The following is a 21672-nucleotide window of genomic DNA, read 5'->3' on the forward strand; positions in this document are numbered from 1 at the left end:
GTCCTAGCTCTAGCAACTAGTAGGCAGTCAGGTACCCACCTCTAGAAATAAACATTTAAACTTTTAATTGCTGCTCATGAACATGGTCTTTGAACTTATTCAGGCAACAACAGTGTCTGTCTATGGATGAGATGACTAAATCTGCTCGAAAGCAACCTAGATTGGGAGGGCTCATCTTAATATTTAGTTCATTTGTAAGTTGGTTATTTGGAACCCACAGCTAAAAGGAACAATCTCTGAAAACTGGCTAGATTTCTTCCTTAAGGATCATGCCTCAAACCTAAAATACTCTGGTTCTCATTGATTGGCCAACTTCAGATCCCAGGCCAATTGATCTTTGTTGGCATCTTGATTGCTCAGAGGGAATGTAAATAGCAATAGTTCCTGAGAGTCTTCCTCTCCCAGATTGATTTTTTTTTGACTAGGTAAATGAGGCCATTCAGTGCCTCATTTCTTACCTAACCTTAAGCACTGAATGAGTATTGCCTCAGTCAAATCTGAGACCCAGGCAAGACCTTAGTTTAAAAATGTCAAAGACTTCCACTGCATCCACAGTCATCTCTAGTCATTCTGATCTATATCTTGCCACTGGACCCAGATGGATCTGGAGAAGAGAGTAAGATTGTGATTTTACATAGCCTTTCTTCCTTTAAATCAAATTCACTTTAAATCAAATTCAAATTCATGGCATCATCTCCTTAATGTCATAGTCCTTTTCAAGAATGAAGGACAAACAACAATTTTGAACTCAAGACTATAGCATTTCTATGAGAAAAATAAAGTTATAAATGTACAGGTAGGGGCAGCTAGGTGGTGCAGTGGAGAGAGCACTGGCGGGCAACTAGGTGATGCAGTGAATGGGCAGCTATGGGGCACACTAGAGCAACAGCCCTGAAGTCAGAAGGACCTGAATTCAAATCTCTCAGATACTTAATAATTATCTAGCTGTGTGACCTTGGGCAAGTCACTTAACCCTATTGCTTTGCCCCCCCAAAAAAAAAACTCTATAAAAAACAAAAAAGAGAGAAAGAGAAAGCACTGGTCCTGGAGTCAGAAAGACTTGAGTTCAAATATGACCTCAGACACTGAATAATTACCTAGCTATGTGTGATTGGGCAAGTCCAGTCTCTCTAAACTTCAATTTCCTTCCCAAGAAATAGGCTATTTGCAATAGCAGAATGGCATAATATCTAAGAAAGTTGGCCTCAAAGCTAGGAAGACTTGGATTCATCTTTGAATTTTTTTGATTGGGAGGAAAAAAAACACTTTCAAGTCATATCACAAAAGTCCATTTGATACATGAAGTAGCTGAAGTACATCAGTGGTAAGCATACTATTCTGTGTTTACCATTAAATTATACTGTTGCAATAAGAAGACTAAAAACAATAAAATGGAGTAGGAGTATTTTCTATCTTCAGAAAAACGCAGTTTTAATTAGAGGTTGTGATGAAGTACTGAATAGAAATTATACAGAGAATCTAAAAGAAACTTTACAAGGTCTGTTGTATACTTTTTTCTTTATTAAAGTTAAAATTTCCTTTTTTCTTTGATGTGAGCAATTTATTATTCTGCTATTCTTAGGTTTTTCTCAATTAAGATGTCAGGGGGACTTAGAAAATGGTTTGAAGAAGAGAAAGAATTAAATTTTTCTGAGATTCCCTTTCCTTAGCTGCCACTAAGAAATAGGTTTCTACATTGACATGACTGTGTAAGTTCACATTACATAAAGGACTATCAACTGAAACTGTCTTAAGAATGACAGTTTAGATTATGCCAAATAGCAATGATACTAGGAATACATGTTTCTACCCTTTAGATTTTACAAAGCGCTTTTTTTCTCCGTTATCACAAAAATTCATCAAAGATTAACCCAAATCTTCTGAGTTTGAGACCAACATTCTTAGCTATTATGTCATATTCTTATTGCAAATAATATCTCCATTTTGGCAGGGAAGGAAATTGAGGTTTAAAGAGATTAAAGCTTGCCTCCCATCACATTTGAAATAAATAGGTTTCAAAGTTGAAAACCAAACCAAGTGATGCCATTATGAGCCTAAGAGCACCAGTTATGTATCTAAAGTAAAATGCTGCCTTCAAGATACATAACTAAGCAGTTCCAAATAATACCTGCAATTTTTTCCCCTTTTTGTTAGGTTTTTGCAAGGCAAATGGGGTTAAGTGGCTTGCCCGAGGCCACACAGCCAGGTAATTATTAAGTGTCTGAGACCGGATTTGAACCCAGGTACTCCTGACTCCAGGGCAGGTGCTTTATCCACCTAGCCGCCCCTAATACCTCTAGTTTTAACAGTAAAATATCACATTTAGCAACTGACAGTTTGATTTGCCCCGTGTTCTGTGACTTGAGATACCAATAAGGCAATCAAACTGTAGCCATTTTACCTCATGCAGGCAATTGACCACCTCTCTGAGTCTGCACTGCATTTTTTTCATTCATAAAATGGGAATGATAAAATTTGCAGACTGCCTTAAGGAAAGCTATTTTCAAATGTTGAAGCTCTGAAGAAATGTGAGTTTCATATAAATATATACAAACACCCTGAATTTATGGACAGTCTAGGGAATGCTTAAATTTATTTAATATATATTTTAATATATATTTAATATATATATTTAAAACTGTGATAAGAAAAATAGGGAAATAGAATTTAATAAATTTTAAGTCCCATCTATAAATTTGGAAACATAATTTTTTTGCCTTTAACTGAGTTATTAGATTTTTGAACATTGCCTTTACTTTTTAAGTTAAAAATTTGTTATCCAATTTTCCACTGTCATAATAATGCCTTTTGTCAAAGAATTATAGAGCTCTTACCCTCTTCTCACCCGGGAAAGAACACGTGGCATTCAGGTCAATTGTTCAAGGTCATAAAGCAAGTCAGCCAAAGAGCTGGGACTATAACCCAGGCAGTTTTGACTTCATTCCCATGCCCTTGCATACTCTCCTCCACAACCAGCCTATCTTGCCTTTTTTTCCCATTGGAAAAAAAAAAGTGGCTAGATGCCAGAGAAGTTTTTGCCCTATTCAGAAACTTTAAGCAGATTGTTCTTTGGGATCATTCAGTTGACCTTTTTGCTATTTAAAAGAGAAAAATAATAGCTAATCAGTTGTGTGAGTTGATAAACCCATTAATACTGCTTTCATTTGAAAATATATTGCATGTAGTAATACCTTAATACTACAAATTGGATGTCTCATTGACTGAGTAAAAGTTGACTCTGTATCCATACAACAGAGAGAGAGAGAAAGAGAGAGAGAGAGAGAGATTGATTCTCAAGGCTATAGCATTCCTAAAAGCAACCATAATGGGTTATACAATTTGATACTGTTGACCATCATTTATTTTCCTCTATGATATTCCCTACTCCCTCAGATTTTTTGATAAATGCTTTCTCATGGTTCTCATAATTCTCTGACTCTTATTTTTCAGTCTTTCAGTAATTCATCTTCTTTCCTCCTTTATCCTTAACTCCCTGTTGTCAAACTTCTAGCCTTACTAGTTTCTTCCATTTGGGGAATGGGCTCAGCTTCCTTCCCCTTCCAGGTCTACTCCTGACTCTCAGGATTTTGCTGTAATTCCTCAAATGTCTTCTCAATTTGTAATTTCCCCCTCTGCTCTGGGGCCTTCTCACCCTGGAAAATCCCTTCACCTTTCTAGGCCTTCTCCTACTGATGAGTTAAATGCCTCCATTCTGAAGAATGACCCAGGCTAATCATACTTTATTCCATTCCCATTATCAGGACTTTGCCCCCATCTCTTTATATGTGTCTCTTCTTCTCCTTCCACTTAAATTTTCACTCTCTTAGTGAACCCATCTATACGAATGTCTTTAATTACAATCTTATTTTAATCCAAGAAATAATAACTAATATTTATATTGTACTTTAAGCATTTATTGTACTGTTAGCATTTTTCATATATTATCTCATTTGATCCTCACAGCAACCAGTTGATTTAAATATTATCCTCATTTTACAGGTGAGGAAACTGAGACTAATAGGGGGTTAAGTAACTTGTCCAGGGTTACACAACTTGTTTGTGTCTGAAATTAGATTTGAACTCATGCCTTTGACTTTAAGGTCCAGTACTTTGTCCATTACACCACCTATCAGATGCAGTATGTAAGTATTTACTAAACTATTACAGTATTTATGGTGTTATGATAGATGTACTGGATATTCAAAAGTAGATAATGATATAGAATAAGTTTCTGAAAATTTAGTAGACAAAAAAAGGTACACTAAGAAAAATGTGAAAGTGATAAAGGAAAGTCCACAATATTTTAATATCTCTCTTTCCCATGCTAGTTTGCATTCTCATTACCTCTTGCCTCACTATTATAGGAGCCCCCTAACTTCCACTCTTTAGTTCCTCATTAATATAGCTACCAAAATAATCTTTCCAGTGCACAGATCTGACCACCTTATTCCTCAAAAGCCTTCCATGGCTTCCTGTTGCCTCTTTAATAGAATAACTTGTTCCCTGATATTCAAAAGGCAGCTCCATTCTAGCTTGCCAGGCTTATTTCATACTATTTTCCTTCATTAACAAGAAGCTAGAATCTCTTTTTTTTTTTTTGTTATCCTGTCCTCTCTAACTTTGTACATTTGCATATACTGTTTTCTAGGCCTAGAATATATTTGTTCCACATTTCTGAATGTTAATATATTTCCCTCCAAATTTGACTCAAGTTCCACTTCCTCTATAAATTCTTATTACTCCCCCACCCTAATAATTTTCTCTTTCTTCAGATTTCATTATAATTTTACCTTTCTCCCTATCATATTCTATTCTATATCATCCTAAATTTGTATACTTCTCTCCTCTGTTGGCAAACTCCTTGATAATAGGGACTGTACATATAATTTTTCCATCTTTCTATCCCTAAATCAGTGCATCTCTTATACCTGATATGCATATGTATGTTAAAATTATAATGAAAGAATTCTATGATTTAGAATCAGAAGAGAGCTAAGAAATCATGTAGTCAAATTGCTTAACTTTACTTCTGAGGAAACTGAGACCCAAAGAGGTAGTAATTTGCTTCAGATAACTTAAACATGTAGTGAAGATAGCAGAGAGATTTACATTGATTTGAATTTCTTGGTTTCTCTTTGAATGAATAGTAAATTTCCAAACCAAAAAAATGAGGGTGAACAGTTTTGTGCTTTTTTTTTGCATATTGTGCAGTATCAGAAATCATAGTTGCTGATTCAGTCTTTATTCCTGTGTTTAAAAACTCCTCCCACTGAATTAAGTTCTTCAGAAGTCTGATCTCTTACTGAAAACAAAAGTGCTTTTTATGTGAAGCATATCTTTGTTCATGTGGGAAGTGGCTGCTGCTGTTCTGTCTTTACTATTAATATTATTTCTCTCTCTTCCTCCTTTTTTGTTTCCTTCCCTCACTCTCTTCCTTCCCCTTTCTCTCTCTCTCTCTCTCTCTCTCTCTCTCTCTCTCTCTCTCTCTCTCTCTCTCTCTCTCTCTCTCTCTCAGCATTTTTTTTCTCTAGCCTTGTTTGTCCCGTCAAACATTTCTACCAGAAGCAGCACTGTTTATATAACTGTCCTCGTTAGATGGAATATTTTACCCAACACCATCCTACACTTGCACCACAGCCTGTTTAACATGGAACAGGGTCAAAACCTGAAAGGCAACAAAGAATGCTCAATAAGCAACATCAGCAGTGAATGAAGCTTAAGTCATTCTAATGAAAAAGAGGTACAAGATGTGGGAAGCAAGAGCTGGGGAGTTTTGTCAGCAAAGAATAAAAAGCTGGGGGAGGAGAAGAGAAGGAAAAGAGACAGAGCAGTTTTTTGGAGATGCAGTGGCAGAGTGTGGATGGGAGTTATTAAGGCCTTATTGGTAGATAAAAGAATATATTGATTTTTTTTGTAAATATGATCATTAAATAATTTGAAAAACTAGAACCAAAAGTAGGCACATCAACAGCATGTTGATTTAATTTTACTTTTAAAATTAAATATATCAGTAAAGATCTCTGGTTTTGCAATCAGAGAACTTTGTTTTGAATCCTAGCAGTGCTAATTATCACCTTTATGAATTTGAGAAATTCTCTTAACTCTCCAGGCCTCAACTTCCATGTGTACTGAGAAGGTTAGACTAGATGATATCTAAACTCTCTTCCAGTTCTAAATCCCATTGTGAAGAATTAATACAGATGAAGTGAAAAGGGCTTTATTTGAAGAACAGATTATATCCTAGTGTGTTTCAATTTTGAGACCTCTGCTTCATTTATAATTTTTACATCCTCCCTTCTCAACAATTAAAAAAATTATTAATACTCATTTATTGGATGAATGAAGAATTGAATGGAATTATTTTGAGATGTGTATAGGGTTCCGTTTGATTTCTAATCTGGGCAAAGATGAAGCTATTCATCTAAAGTTATAACCTTTCTGTGTGCCTACACTTTCCATTGCAGATGAAAACAACCTTTCTCTAATATCTGCTTCTTCATGAAAGTGGAAAATAAAAAGCTGAGTTAGATACCACCATCTTATTTTGACTTCTGTTTTCTCTGCCCAGGAGAAGAGCTTTCATCTAGAAAATTTTGGCAAAAATAATTCATGGAAGTTGATACCCAAGGTAACTAAAGAGATAGTAAGAGAGCATCAAGCTGCCCTTGATTGATGACCGTCACTTGACCTCAATGAATATCCCTTGGGCATTGTAAGAACAGGAATATGTAATTGCTGGAATAGTGTCCAGCAGTAAATTTTGAAGAATCACAGAGAATGAAAGAATTGTCATATGACTGGAGAGTATTCAAAGGAGAATCATCAGATTGGTATAGGTCTCAAAGTCAGAGAAGCACAGAATCTCAGAGATAGTGACCATTTAGTTCAACAAAACAAAACATTTTACATTATGCCATATGAAGGAATCAATAGTATTTATCAGAGAAGGGAAGACATAGGCAAGGCTTATGTCTTGAAGTATTTAACAGTAGTCATGTAGGAGAGTTAATAAGATTTAACTGTACTTAATCCTACAGGGCTGAATTTGGAGCAAAAAATGCAAGTTGAAAAAGGGCAAATTTAGTCTCAAAGGGAAAATTTATTAACATTTTGAGCTGATCAAAGACTGCTTTAGGCAGCCCCCCAATCTAAGATCTTAAAACAAATGTTGGACAGCCACATATTGTATATTTGTAAAGAGTATCTAGTGGAGTATAGTAGAAATATAGCTCCATCATTATGGATACAATGCTTCTTTAAAGCTAAGATTACCACCTCTTTCTTCTCCTTGGGCTCTTGATGACCAACTAGGTCATCTAGTTAGCTCCTCTACCTCCAGAACCACCATGTCCCCATTAATTCTCAATATTACAACAAAAATTGTCTTTTCCATCTATAATTTTAACTATGCCAATGTCAACCTTGAGGCCTCATGATGGTTTCCTGTCATAATGCAGCTAAAGTTCAAAATACTTACTCTGCCCATCACAGTCATTTCCCAAGTGCCTTCCTAGGGCACCTCTTCTTTCTATGCATATCTTCAAGCCTGTTGAAGATACATCTGAGTTATTTCTTGAAAAGTATTCAAAAAGAGAAGATCTAATTCCTTAGTATTCAGATGACTAAATAGTCTCTAAGGAAAGTGGAATCTTTTTGAATGTAATACTGTAGAGGCTTCAAGACTTGAAAGATATATTGATTAGTTTTTCTGAAATACATTTCTTCCTCTTTTTTCATTCATTTTATAAAAGATGGGGTTGGAGAGGATATATAAGAAAATGAAGGCTAGTAATAAACAAAATGAAATTTAAAAAAAAAAGAACTGTGGAAAGATAGTAATGCTTTCCCAATATCTTTTTGCCTATATTATCCAGACTGAACAGGTTAAGTCCGAATTACATTGCCTAGTATTAAGCATGTAAATTCAGTAGACTATCCTTAAATCAAGCTCCTCTTCTTAATGGACAGCAATTGTATTTATAGGGATTGTGGTTTATTATAGTCAGAGTTAATCATTTTTAGACATGAGTCAGACAATGAGGAAGTGCTTTTCTTTGAGTCTGGGGAGGTGGAGGGGAATGTTGTTCCAGAAAAGGATACCAAACTTGGAATAAGAAAAGCTGAATTTAATTACTAACCAGGTATTATCTGGGTGTGACCTTATATAAGTGGGCTTTTACCCAAGACTGTTCTGGATATTCATCTTTTCTTTCTTCTATCTACTTCCCCTCTCTTGGTGATCTCATCAGTTCCCATGAGTTCAGTTATCTTTATGCAGATGACTTCCAGATTTCTATATTCATCTCTCTTCTCTGCTAAGCTCAAGTCCCATGTCATAAGTTGTCTTCTGGACATCTCCATATAGATGTCTGCAAACATCTGAAACAAAATTCATTATTTTCTCTTGAAATTTCTCTATTTTTGTTAGGAGGATCACTGTCCTTCAAAACACAAGTTCATAACCTGAAAATCATGTTATATTTTTCTTTCTCCTCATCTATCTCACAAAATGTAAATAGCTATATACAAACAGAATATTGGCAGGGTATATTGGAAATAGTAATATTCATCATGATTTAACTATGTGATTATGATTATAGCAATAATAATCATTATCATAACTAACATTTATATAGCACTTACTATGAACAACATACTGTTCCAAATGCTTTATAATTATCTCATTTGATTTTCACAAAAGCCTCAGGAGATAAGTCTTATTATCCCCATGTGACAGATGAGGACACTGAGGCAAACAAAGGTTAAGGGACTTGCCCAGGGACATACAGCTAGTAAGTAAAGAGACCTTGCAAATCACAACAGCAGGAAGGATAATGTCAGTGGATCTGAGAGTATATGTGAGAAGGTAAGAAGAAAGGAAAGTTAGCAAGGGGCCAGGTTATGGGAGGCTTTGAAAATTGAAGAGAGGATTTCATATTTGATCTTGGAGGTCATCTGGAGCTACTGGAGTTTATTGAATAGAAAGTGGAATATGGTCAAACTTGCAGTTTAGGAAGAACAGTTTGATAGTTGATAGATTGAAGTGAAAAGAGACTTGATGCAAGGAGACCACCCAACAGACTGTTGCAATAGTAGTATAGGCATGAGGTGAAAAGGCTCAAACCAGTGTCCAAGGAGAGGTGGGAGCGAAATGTTATAAAGGTAGAAATGACGGAATTTGACAAGTGATCAGATATGGAGATGTATGGGGGAGGTGAAAAAACAAGAAACTGAAAATGACTACTAGGTTGCAAGCCTGGGTCACAGAGAGGATGCTGGTGCAATTGATGGTAATAGGGATATTAGAGAAAAAATTTGTGGGGATAGACAATGAGTTCAGTTTAAGATAAGCTTAAAATGTCTATGAGATGACCAATTCAGGATGTTTAATCAGAAGCTGGAGATGCAGGACTAGACATAGAAATCTGAGAATCCCCTGCATTGAGATGGTAGTTGAATCCATGGGAACTGATGAGATAACTGATTGAAATGTCATTCAGGGAGAAGAGAACAGAACCCATGATGGAACCTTGCACTGTAACACAAATACAAAAGTGAAACAATCTCTATACTCAGGTATCTTGAATCTTTGGGAAGGACTCTGTGTGTGTGTGTGTGTGTGTGAGGGGCGGGGGAGAATAAACACAGGGTGATCATGGAAAGAGAGCATTAGGAGCATTAGGAAAGATCTCATGTTTATAATGTCACTTGAGTTGAATCTCTCTATTAAGAGGTAGAAATTGTGTATTCCTGACATAAGGAAAAGAAAATACAAGGTACCTAGAGTACCAGGTACAAGGAACAATGATAAAGTCAGTTTGAATGATAGAGGTTTATAAAGGAAGGAGTTTACATTTGATTGTAAGGGATAAGGAGCCTCCATAAACTAGTGCTTATTGAGAATGGCAGTGACATGATCATACTTCTACTTTAACAGCTGTAAGGAAGATTGATTTTAGTGGGAGAGATTAAGGCATAGAAACCAGTCATAGTTATTGCAATGGTCCAGGCAAGCACCGATGAGGAACTGAACCAGGATTGTAACACTGGGAGTGTTAGAAAAGGAGGTGGATGGGAGAGGTGCTGTGCTGAGAGTAGGAAAACTGATTAGCTATGTGGATTGAGAGAGTGAAGTCTGGCATATCTTCTATATTGTAAACATCATTGAAAAAATGCTTATGGTTTTAACTGAAATACATAAATTAATAGGACCAGGTGGATTTAAGGAGAAAGTATAAAGAGAGGAGGTAACCTGAAGCATAATTTTGTAGTATGTCCACTGTTATTGGGGCATAAAATGGATGATAATCCAGCCAAGGAGACCAAGAAGGAACAGTCAAATAGGAATGAAGACACCTAACAAAGAGCAGTTACAAAAATCCTAGAAAAAAGAGAAAGGTGTACTATGTCAGTAGAGCTACCAAAATAATCTTACTAAAGTACCTCTGAGCGTACCACTCCCTTCTCAAGAAAGTAGGTTCTATATTGCTTCTGAGGAGGAGGGGGAGAAAAACTTCCTTAAATTGGCATTGAAGAACCTTCCATGCTAATTCCATAGTCTTCCTCTCCAGGTTTCTTCAGTTTTTGTCTCTTTCACGCAAGCTACATTTTAGCCTTGTTCTTCATGTTGGTCTTCTTCAAAAATGAAGGACAAGAACCAACATCTTAGCCAGACTAGAGGGACATTACCTTTTCATTTATTAATCCATTCATTCCTTACCTTTGTAGAGCAATGTTTGGAATATCCTTCTTCCTTACCAACCCATCCAAGAATCCTTGACTTCTTTCAAGACTCCATCCCCATTGTCTCCCCCAGCCCCAGTTCCTTAAGTTCACTTTAAATACAGATCTGTTCATTTATAAGTTTCTCCATTGCAAGGTAAACTCCTTGAGGGTAGGAATTCTTTTGATTTCTCTCCAGTACCCAGTATAATGTACAATAACTAGTACAATGAATATAATAGGCACTTGATTAAAGTGCCACTATTAGAAGATCACTTTCCATTATGGAACTCAGTTTATTAAAAATTAACTGAGTACTAGGCATTGTGCTAATCTCTGAGTGTACAAAGGAAAAGTAGACATGGCCTTTTTATTTTATGAGCTTACATTCTTCTAGGGGAGATAATGTTCAAACAACTATGTCTATACATGTAAGAGATGGAAGATAATCTCAGCAGTAGGAGAGACTTGGGAGGACTTCTTGAAGGTGGGATTTGAGCTGAGTTTTCAGGAAAACCAGGAAACAGAAAAAGGACATTCCGCATAGGAGACACCTGTTAAATGGGGATATCAGCCTTATCTATTTCACAGGGCTGTTGTAAAGATCAAATCAAGTAACATTTAAAAAGATTTTATAACCGTAAAACCTGGGCAAGTCTCTTAACTCTGTTTTCTCTTAACTCTGTTTGCCTCAGTTTCCTCATCTATAAAAATGTATTGGAGAAGAAAATGGCAAAGTCACTCTAGTACAGGAAAACCCCAAATGGGAGTCATAAAAAGTCAGACATGATTAAAACAACTTGAGGAAGCTAGATGGTGAAATGGATAAAGCACCGTCCCTGGAGTCAGGAGTACCTGGGTTCAAATCTGGTCTCAGACACTTAATAATTACCTAGCTGTGTGCCCTAGGGCAAGCCACTTAACCCCATTTGCCTTGCAAAAACCTTAAAAAAAAAGAAACAACTCAACAACAAAGCCCACTGTATTATACCATGCCTTTCTATGACATGTTATTAAATCAGAAGCTCCTATAAGCTGAATATAAGTTTCAGAAGGAAATGAGATCCCAAGTATTAATGTAAGACAATGTTTGGTGAGGAGAGGTCTGTAACTTCAGGATTAGTGACCTTGTGTTTTGAGTTGATGTGATATAATGATGATGAAGAAGGGTGATTATAGAGCAATTGTCACATTTCTGCCAAAGCACTGATTGTTGAGAAAACTGTAGAAGATGAACTTTGCCACTCCATTACTTGCCATATTTTGATTCAGCTAGAGTAGAATCATATGGAAGTTGTTAAATAAATATAATTATTCTTTAAACTAGGCTTATTGAGGGGCTAAGTTAGGACTTGCATAAAATGTACCCCAAAGCTTTTCTCAGAGGCAAATTAGCCTCTTCTCAAGAGAGAGAGAGGGGATGGGATGTTTTGAAACCATGTCCTCTTGGAAACATATCCATAAACTGAGCAAATATGAATGTTACAACTAAAGTACACATTTTGCCCTCCTCAAATGTTCAGCACATTAAATAAAGTACTTGACAAGCATCCATACTTTCTGTACATTAAATGTTATTCATTTCAGTTTTGGCACACAATTTAAAAAATAAATCTCATAATTGAGGCTTTTTTCCTTGGCTAAAACCATAGTCTGAGCAGCTGCTTGTGTTTTTTTCTCCTCTGGGATCCCATTGGTGTGTGGGTGTTTACATGGCAGTGTGCTGGAAGGAGCAAAGAGAAAAACCATAAATAGTGTTATGTTTCACTAGCAAAAATGGTCATGAATTTTGTTAAAATCCTAAAATATTTTATTGACCATACAGTGCTCCAGATAAATAAGCAGTTTTTTCTTCTTTTAATGCTTTCATAACTCACTGAAAAAGTATGTAGCATAAAACCTTTAGAAGGCTCTAGTTTAAGGATTGGGCACCCCAGATTTCACCTTTAATTTGATACAGCCTCTCTAAGCTGATTTATGCTTAGAGTTACAGAATGACATCACTTAAAAGTCTACCTTCAAAAGTTACAAAATGGAGCTCTTACACTGAGAAATGTGCTTTTTGCCTCTCATTCTGTGTTCAAACAGTGTCTATTTCAATGTAGATATGTCCTTGTGTGTTATATTTCTCTTACATGTTTCATCTTCTTTATTCTCTCTATCTCTTCAATTCTGTCCATTTTCTCTCATGCCTATTTCACTTAGGCATAAATTGAAAACTCAAATATATTTAAACTAGAGAGACACTGCAGTATAAATGAATGTAGGCCTCAGTCAAGAATTTCTGGGTTCCCATCTCATCTGCCAGATGCTGTCTCTATGACCCTAAACAATTTATTTAGTTTCTCACTGCCCCAAGCAACTAAGCATAATTTGTCAAATGGTGATGGATCTACACTGGTAAGAAGAGTTGACTCATTTACTCTGCAATGATGAAATACTAATAGTAACAATAATAATAATAACTATCGCTTATATAGTACTTCCTATACTCTGTGTGCATTAGAAATAGCTCTTTTAATTCTCACAACAACCCTAGGAGGTTGGTGCTATTATTATTTTCATTTTACAATTGAGGAAACTGACACAAACAGAAGTTAAATAACTTGCCCAAGGTCACACAGCTGGGAGATAGATCTGAGATTGCATTTGAACTCAGGTCTATCTGATTTCAGCCCCAGTTCTGGTCAAACAAAATAAATTAAAATAAAACCTCCAATATATACTTTTTAAATTTATTGGATTCATTGAATAATTACTCATTTCTAAAACATTTTTGAATTATTCTTTTGCTCCCCTCATCCATACCTTGTTTTATCCTTCACTTTTGGCATGAGGTTTGCTTCTTAACTAATGAAGCAAGGATCTTGACTTATTATTTGTATCCCCAGTATAGAGCACATAATGATGCTTAGGAAACATTTGGTGAATTCAATTTATTTTTTGTTTTGTTTTTTTGCAAGACAATGGAGTTAAGTGATTTACCCAAGGTCATACAGCTAGGTAATTAAGTGTCTGAGACTGGATTTGAACTCAGGTCCTCCTGACTCCATGGCTGGTGTTCTATTCACTGCACCACCTAGTTGCCCCCGAATTCAATTTAATAGTTTAAAAATATATACATACAAAAATTATGATGAACACAACTAGCCCCAAATAAAAACTGTGAGAAAGCATTTCCCTCCCTTCTTTGCAGACCTGGTGAACTATAGGTATGGAACATTACAAACAATGTCAGAATTTTTAGTGTGGCTGTTTAGTTTTACTGAACTAGTTTCTTTTCTTTTTAAGACTTAAAAATATAAAAGGATGGCTCTCTGAAATATGAGGATTTTATTGGATAAGTGCATGATATAAAAGCAAAAGATATTAATATAAATGTATTTTTAGAATACTGTACTCCTCAAATGATCATAAATTCCCTTCCTACCCCCCCCCAAATTAAAGATGTGTTACTTCCATTGCTCTTAGTTGATTTTTTAAATATGGATCAGTTAGGCTTGGTAGAAAATAAAAAAGATTATTAGTCTTAATATGGTAGACATAATAAAAAGTTTGGTTTGAATTTTAATTCCACTGAATTTATGCGATCAGAAATAAAAAAATATTCTGTGTTTCCATCATGACAGTTTCTAAATGAAGAAGGTGAAATTCATCATTTATCTCAGTTACATTATAGGGATTCAAACATCCGAACAGCCCTTGAAGATCCTTGAAAGAAAGAAGCTGGTGTATATATAATTACCAGATTACTCCTAATCCCCATAGCTCTTTTGTTATGTTTGCAATGAGGATGACTACATAATCATAACTAGATCCTATCATTGTGTTAGAGTGATAAATATCCCCAATAATGAGAGATACATTATGGATAGAATTGTGGGGAAGGAAACAAGAAGGAATCAAAAAGCCAAAGTCCTTATCTCAACCTTACTGATTTCTTTAGGCAAGTCACTTAATCTCACTTAATCCTCCAATCTTCAGTTTCCTCATCTATAAATTCAGGATAATATCCTTACTGCCTTCCATGGGAAGCTGCTTTGAAAATTATGAAATGCTTTTCAGATCTTTCCAGAAAAGGTCTTGGCATGTCAAAACAATGATCCAAAATTAACCAAATAAATTTTTCATTGAGACTAATCATCATCATTTGTTTAGTCCCTCCTTTGTGTTTATCACATACTATCATACTTTTCATTATTTATGTTTCTTGTCCTCTTTTCTCCAGTTAGGTTGTAAAGTCAGAAACTCTACTTCCCCCTCCCCCCCCCAAAGCCCTTAACACACAATTTTAGGGTCTCATGGAATTCTGATCTCATCAGAATGGGCCTACTTTTTCCAGTGAAGATTATAATCCAGCCATGTTTTGTATCTTTTGTAATTCTCTCATTTATATCCTAGAGATCTAATTTACTGTGACAGAAACCTTTCTCTGGTTATCCATGGGCAGGCTAACCACATATTAACCCTTGGTTTGTTTTTTTTTTCCTGTGAATATCCCATTTTCTTTTCCAGTGTCTTTAATGATGTCTTCTAGGCCACTTCTTAAGTTCAATTCATCATCAATAAAATGCTGGTTCATCAGAAGGATGAGCTAATATCAAGAGCAGCTAAAGGACCTGAAAATATTAAACCTAGAGAAGGTGTTTGGGTAGCAAATAGCCTCCTTAGATATTTGAGGGGACTTCATGTGGAAGTTCAGTCAATCTTCCTTTTTTTATTCTTGTAGTAGCTAGCACCAAGAAGTTAGTGAGTTGAAAGTGAACAAATGTAGAAATTGCAGATTTGTGAGCCTCTAATTTTCTTTTAGTTTTTCTTGTTTCCTTAGGTTCCTTTAGAAATGCTCTGCCTTCATTTCAGTTAAACTAAAACAGGTTTCTGTAAAAAGAGGTTGTCTGTTGGTATTGGTGATTCCTCTATAAAAGGCAGCAACCCTCTTTATGGTATACTTTCTTCATCTTTTAAATAAGATGATTGTACTAGATGATTTCTCAGTGCTTTCTAGTTCTGAAATTCTTTGACTAATAGGACTAAATATTAACTATTACATTTAAATGATCCAGAAGGCCTTAGGGACCTTACTCAGAGCTCTAACTCCTCCTCTTCTTTTTTCTTTTCCAAATCATGCCTCATCTTTCTAACCCCAGTCTATCCACTGATTGATTATAGATAAATAGCCCAGACCCTTTTCCATAAAGACTGTGGTTTATTTTGATTGATTGTGATTATCCCTTTCCCTCAGAGACAGTTCTGATTCAGGCTAAGTGGAACATCTATATTCTTCATTTAAATTCTGATTGGTTTTAGAAATTGCACAAGTATATCAGATTTGTCATTCTTCATTTATGTATCTTTGGACTTTAATATATCTTTGGGGAGGGGAGCATTCACAGAAAGGCTCAATGATACCTACTCTATTCTGTACCAACCAAAATGGTGAGTTTGCTGTTTGTCACAGATGACATTCTATCTCTTACATCAGGGTCTTGGCCTAGAATGATGCATGAGTTGTATAGAGGAATGGTTTTTAAAAAAAGATATATATTGATTCTTATTATTTCATTATACCCTGAGTTCCTTGAGAGGAGAAACTGTCTTTGACCTTTGTTTATATCCCAAAGTACTCAACACAGTTCCTGGGACATAGCAAAGGCTTAAAAATTACTTCTTGACTTTACATACTTGGGAAATAAGGTTGGCTATCCATCCAGTGTACTGGGACTATACTTTATGGACTAATTGAAAATTAACAGATGACTTGACTTGTTGGACACTAGAAAGGCAGGATTGGTTTTTAAGTAGAAGTAACATGATAAAAAAAAACATTTCAGGAAAAGAAGTTTGATGGAGTTATGCAAGATGGATTGATATTGGGACACTGAGTGGGAGTAATGACAAGAGTCAGAATTGCTAGGAAGCTATTGCAATAATGCTGATGTGAGGATTTAAGACCATGTCTACGCAAAGATAGAGAGGAAAGACATTTCAAAGGAAGAAAATGAAGAATTTGTGACAATCATATGCAAGTCTTCTAGCAGGTATATTAGCATTTAATGAGCAGAAGTAAGACTTTTTCTTTTTTTTTTTTAAAGAATTCAGTGGCTAGTTATTTCCTCACCACCACCCACCAAATAAAAATAACACATTAAATACTGATAAAGAAAACAAGCAAAATTCAATTTTCTTTTTTCAAAAAGAAAGTTGAAATCAGTTCTATGGCAGGAAACAAATTGGTCAACTAGACTGTACCAAGGAATTACTCTACTTTAAACTCACACAAAAGAGTATTTATATAATTGAAGTCGAGTGTTTCAAAACCAACTACCATTTTCTGTTGACTTGTATAAAATCTCAAATTCTTCAGGTAGTAAATATGAAAACTTGCAGATAGTTTACAATGAAGTTTGTTATTCTTTTCTAGAGTATTTGTTTCATGCTCTTGAGCTCTAAGCCTTGCTCTCTAGAATGGTTTTGATTCATTTTATCATGTACAAATAAAATTTTATTCTCACAACAGATCAGTTAGATAATGTGGATAAGGCTCTATGGCACAGGCATGAAGATACAGGTTTTGCCCTATTAATTGGTCTATTTCAGTTGAGTTTCCACAGATATTTTTCCCCTGACTAGCACTTCCAATTGCTCTCCTTCCAATTCAACTTTATTAGCCAGCTGCTGATAGGGACAAAATGACAATTTAATGTGCTCTATTATAATTATATATTTTAATTATCTATTGATTATTGTTGATCATACACTTAAATATATGCAAAATCTCCACAGCACGGGGGAGAGGTGTCCTAAGAATATACCTACATCCAAGCTGTATTCTAAATGTTCTCTTTCACTTTCTCTCTCTCTGTCTGTCTGTCTCTCTTTCTCATCCATGTCTGGATTTATTTTTAAGCTTTATCCATCAGACACTTCCCACTTTATTTTCCTAGGGTAATAACTAAAGAGAGAACTCATAAGCAAAGTTAATAATGAGGAAAGTTAAAAATATTTTTAAGAGTTTTCATTAGGAGAGGATAAATAGATGACCCTTTGCTCATCAATATGTATTTCTGTGTACTATATTATTTATTGGAATGTCTTGCTTGGGAGAATGATGAAGTAGTTCTGATCTAAGCATGTTTCACATTAGAGCACAGTGAGTCACAGACAAACTTAAAATTAGTACTTCTAAGGACCCTTCAGTTTACATAATCCAACCTTCCCACAGTAAAACAGGCTCAAGTTTCCAGTACTAAAACCATTCCGTTTGGAAGGATCACTTCATCAATTTTTCAAAGATATCTTTGTGAAAGTCTTACCATAGGTCAACTAACCTGAATGTTTCAGGTCAACTGACCTAACTATCAGAAAGCTTTTCCGGATGTTTAACCCTGAAGTTTCTTTATTATTGTGTGAAGCTATTGCTTTGTGTCCCTTCCTCAGATGTCTCTAGTGAGCAGGGGATGATTTCTTTATTTGGAAGAATATCATGCTGCTTCTGCTTTGTGTGTGTGTGTGTGTGTGTGTGTGTGTGTGTGTATGTATGCAAGTCAGATATTTAAAAGACATTTGCCAAGAGTTTTTAACAGATAGAGAAATTAAATTCATCAAACCAGAATGTCCCAAATACCTGCCCTAATTTGATTTATTCTTTTTTAAAAAATAGAAACTGTTTAAGTTTTCAAATTATGTGTATTTGCCATTTCTTCATATCTTCAAATATAGTCAAGTATCAGCTAAGGGATTTCACCAGTTAATTCTCTGAGTACTTTATTCTGTCTTTCCGCAAGCTTCAGTCAATTCGAAATAGTCTAACTGGCTGTGTGATATTTTATGGAGTCAGCAGAGATGTGGGTTTTGTATCCTGCCTTTGGCCCTCCTAGGCATACGACTAAGCAGGTCACTTAAATTTTTTGCCTCAATATACTCATCTATAAATGGTGATCATAATTTGTGCACTTAAATACCTCAGTAGTTTGTTGTAAGGAAAGTATGTGTAAATCTAAAAGAGATATCTATATCTAATCTTTCTCTCTCTATATATATATGTATTTATACATATATAGATATGCATGTATGTGTATTTTTATATATATGAATAATTATTAAGAAATGAGAACAATATTGAGTAGAGTATTATTACCAATTTCAACAGTACTTCAAAACATTTCAATTTCAGACTTCAATTTAGAACATCTCATTTGCATTTCAATAGCATGTCAAAGTTTGCAATGCACTTTACACATATTTATTTAATTTTAACTTTACAAAAGTTCTGTGTAGGAGACATTACCTACCAATATTATTATTATTATTATTCCATTTTATAGAGCTAACTATAAAAGTTAACTGACTTTCCTGGGAACCACACAGTTAATTAGTTTTGGAGGTGGGATTTGAATCTATATCTTTTCCCTCCCGAGTCTTGCTCTCTGCTATGCTTTGGTTAGTGATTGTTGTTTTGAAAGTATTCTTTTCTATCATTCTGTGATATTTTACAGGGTCCAGCTGCTGACCATGCAGAGAATACACTTTAGTGGAATGCTCTTTGCTCATTTAATGAACTTTCTTGCTTCCTCTTCTATTCCTAGATTAAAACTGTTTCTTGCTAAATGGCTAGCAAAGAGCATCATCATCATAGCTAAGAAAAGGATATGGCATAGACAGTACCCAGTATGTTTTCATGAGCCTCATTGCCCCAAACTTCCCAACCTTCCAATCCCTCAGCTGGGCATATTTTACTGAATCATCTGACAAATGGCAAAGTTTACATCTGGCTTAGACTTCCTTTATAAATCCCTCCTTTTGCTAGCTTTATTTATTGGGAAACAATTATTACAGTCTTTGTTTCTGACTACCAATTTTTTTTTCATTGTCTAGTGTTAAAGCCTCTCTGGTCCCCTTCAGAGCTACAGTCTCAGTAACCAGACTTTGAACATGGTCCCTAAACTTTAGATTTTGATGAGTTTAAGAGCTATCTATTGTGATCTACCTCAAGCAGAGGAAGCAAACTGATTTTTTTTTAATCAACAACAGACATTACTTTTTATTGGGTTGTAGGAGTAGAGATTTTAAAATACAAACAAGACTGTATTCAGAGTATAAGCTTGGATCCTTGGTTCTTGTTTCTATTGTTTTAGCTGCCCTGGTATGAATATATTATTGAAACAATTAATTCTTGTGAGACTTTGAGTTCTGCAGATGGAGCAGACTCTTACAAATGGAGATGTTTTATGTACCCATCAAAGACAATGCAGTTTCCTCCCTCTCTCAGAACACAGTTTGACAGTAACATCTTAGAACAGATGTTTCAGAAACCTCCAGATGTTTTTGTTTGGTGGCACAAAGACTCTGTTCTTCATGGAATGGCCTGTTAAAAAAAAAATCTGTTCCCCTTTATGGAGGTTGAGGTAGTGTGTATGTGTGTGTAAATTGATTTCACATTGAGGTTGGGAGGAGGGTGCATTTAACTCTTTAGGTGGTCTCTGGGATGTAATTTCTACAAATTCAATTTTATATTTCGTGGGATTGGCAGAGCTCATAAACATGTTGTGAAAAAATAGTTGGTCCTTTTCACTCTCAGATACCCAAAGTGCATTGGTTTAAGTGGCCTAAATCTTTTTTTGTCAAAGAGGAATCCCAACAGAATTCTCAGACAGTTAGTTCTAACAAATATTTTGAGGGAATATAAGCATTCCCATTAAGCAATTGTTTGTTTTACCCTTCCCTTGAGAAGTCTATTGACAGGACTTTTTACCCTAATTAGCTTAGAAAAGAATTGCCAATATGAGCTAAGATTGGTATACCTTAGGACAATTTCAGGGACTCTTCAACAAACATGTGGTAGGTTTTTAATTATTAAGACATGCTGTTTTTGCAGAAAATATTTTTACTTAACCATGTGGGGGTGGGAGGAGGGTATTGTTTTGAAAATTTTGAATAAATGGAATTGGATCATATTTACCCCAACTGTCTTTTCTCCTGGGCTATTTCCCAATCTTTAGTGACTCACCAATTAGAAACTTTGTGGGCATAGGCATGTATACAATATATACCTATAGAAATGTTTGTGTGTTCATGTATTAGGGAGATAGTAAGAGATATAGATAAGTGTATACATTACAGTTGTCTCTTAGAGTCATAGATTTATAGGTATAAGGATCTTGGAAGTCATGTTTATTTGGAGTTAGGGAGTCTGAGTTCAAAGCCAAACTCTGCATGGAGTCAAGAAGACTTATTTTTATGACTTCAAAATCTGACAGTTCTATGATTGTAACCAAGTCACTTAACCCTCTTTGCTTCAGTTTCCTCATCTGTCAAAAGAACTGGAGAAGGAAATGGCAAACCACTCCAGTAATATTGCAAAGAAAACCTCATCTAGAGTAACAAAAAGTCAGACATGATTGAACAATAACAAAATCTTTGGGACAAATTCCTTTAGTCCTCTATGCTCCAGTTTTTTCATCTGTAAAATGAAGAGATTGGCCTAGATGACCTCTGAGGTTCTTTCTTGTCCAAAGCTTTGGTTCTTTAATCCTCATATAATCAAAATTTAAAGCCTTAGATACAAAACACTGTCAGTGAGCTCAAAGAGTACATCCAGTAGTGGTGGTTCTATGTCATGTTGACCTTGCAGACATTTTTTCTTTTTAGTCTATGCCTTTATGAGGTTCAAAACTTCTAACCTCCTGCTCAGAGCAAGCAGCCAACATATTGCTATTGATAGTGAAGATTTTCATGCACTGTTCTTGGATTGTTTAATGTTCAGAGAGTTATTTGTAGTGACAAAGTCTGTGAAGAGAAGGATAAATTTGTGATTACATAGACCCAACCTTCCTGGAGACAAGAGTTTTATATATAATACTGTCTAGTACTGAGAAGGAAAAAAAAGCTATTTAAAGAGTGTTTAAAAATACTATTTCCCTGAATTATTCTTTGTAACCTTATTTTTATGTT

The 21672-nt window shown here is 35.3% G+C and overlaps 1 protein-coding gene across 2 annotated transcripts in view; it reads left to right on the plus strand.

Moving 5' to 3' along the window:
* The window catches only part of GAREM1 (GRB2 associated regulator of MAPK1 subtype 1), a 212964-nt gene that overhangs the window by 144481 nt on the left and 46811 nt on the right, over positions 1–21672 (plus strand). The window lies entirely within an intron of this gene.

The sequence above is a fragment of the Macrotis lagotis genome, chromosome X (assembly GCF_037893015.1).
Source record: "Macrotis lagotis isolate mMagLag1 chromosome X, bilby.v1.9.chrom.fasta, whole genome shotgun sequence".
Lineage (NCBI taxonomy): Eukaryota > Metazoa > Chordata > Mammalia > Peramelemorphia > Peramelidae > Macrotis > Macrotis lagotis.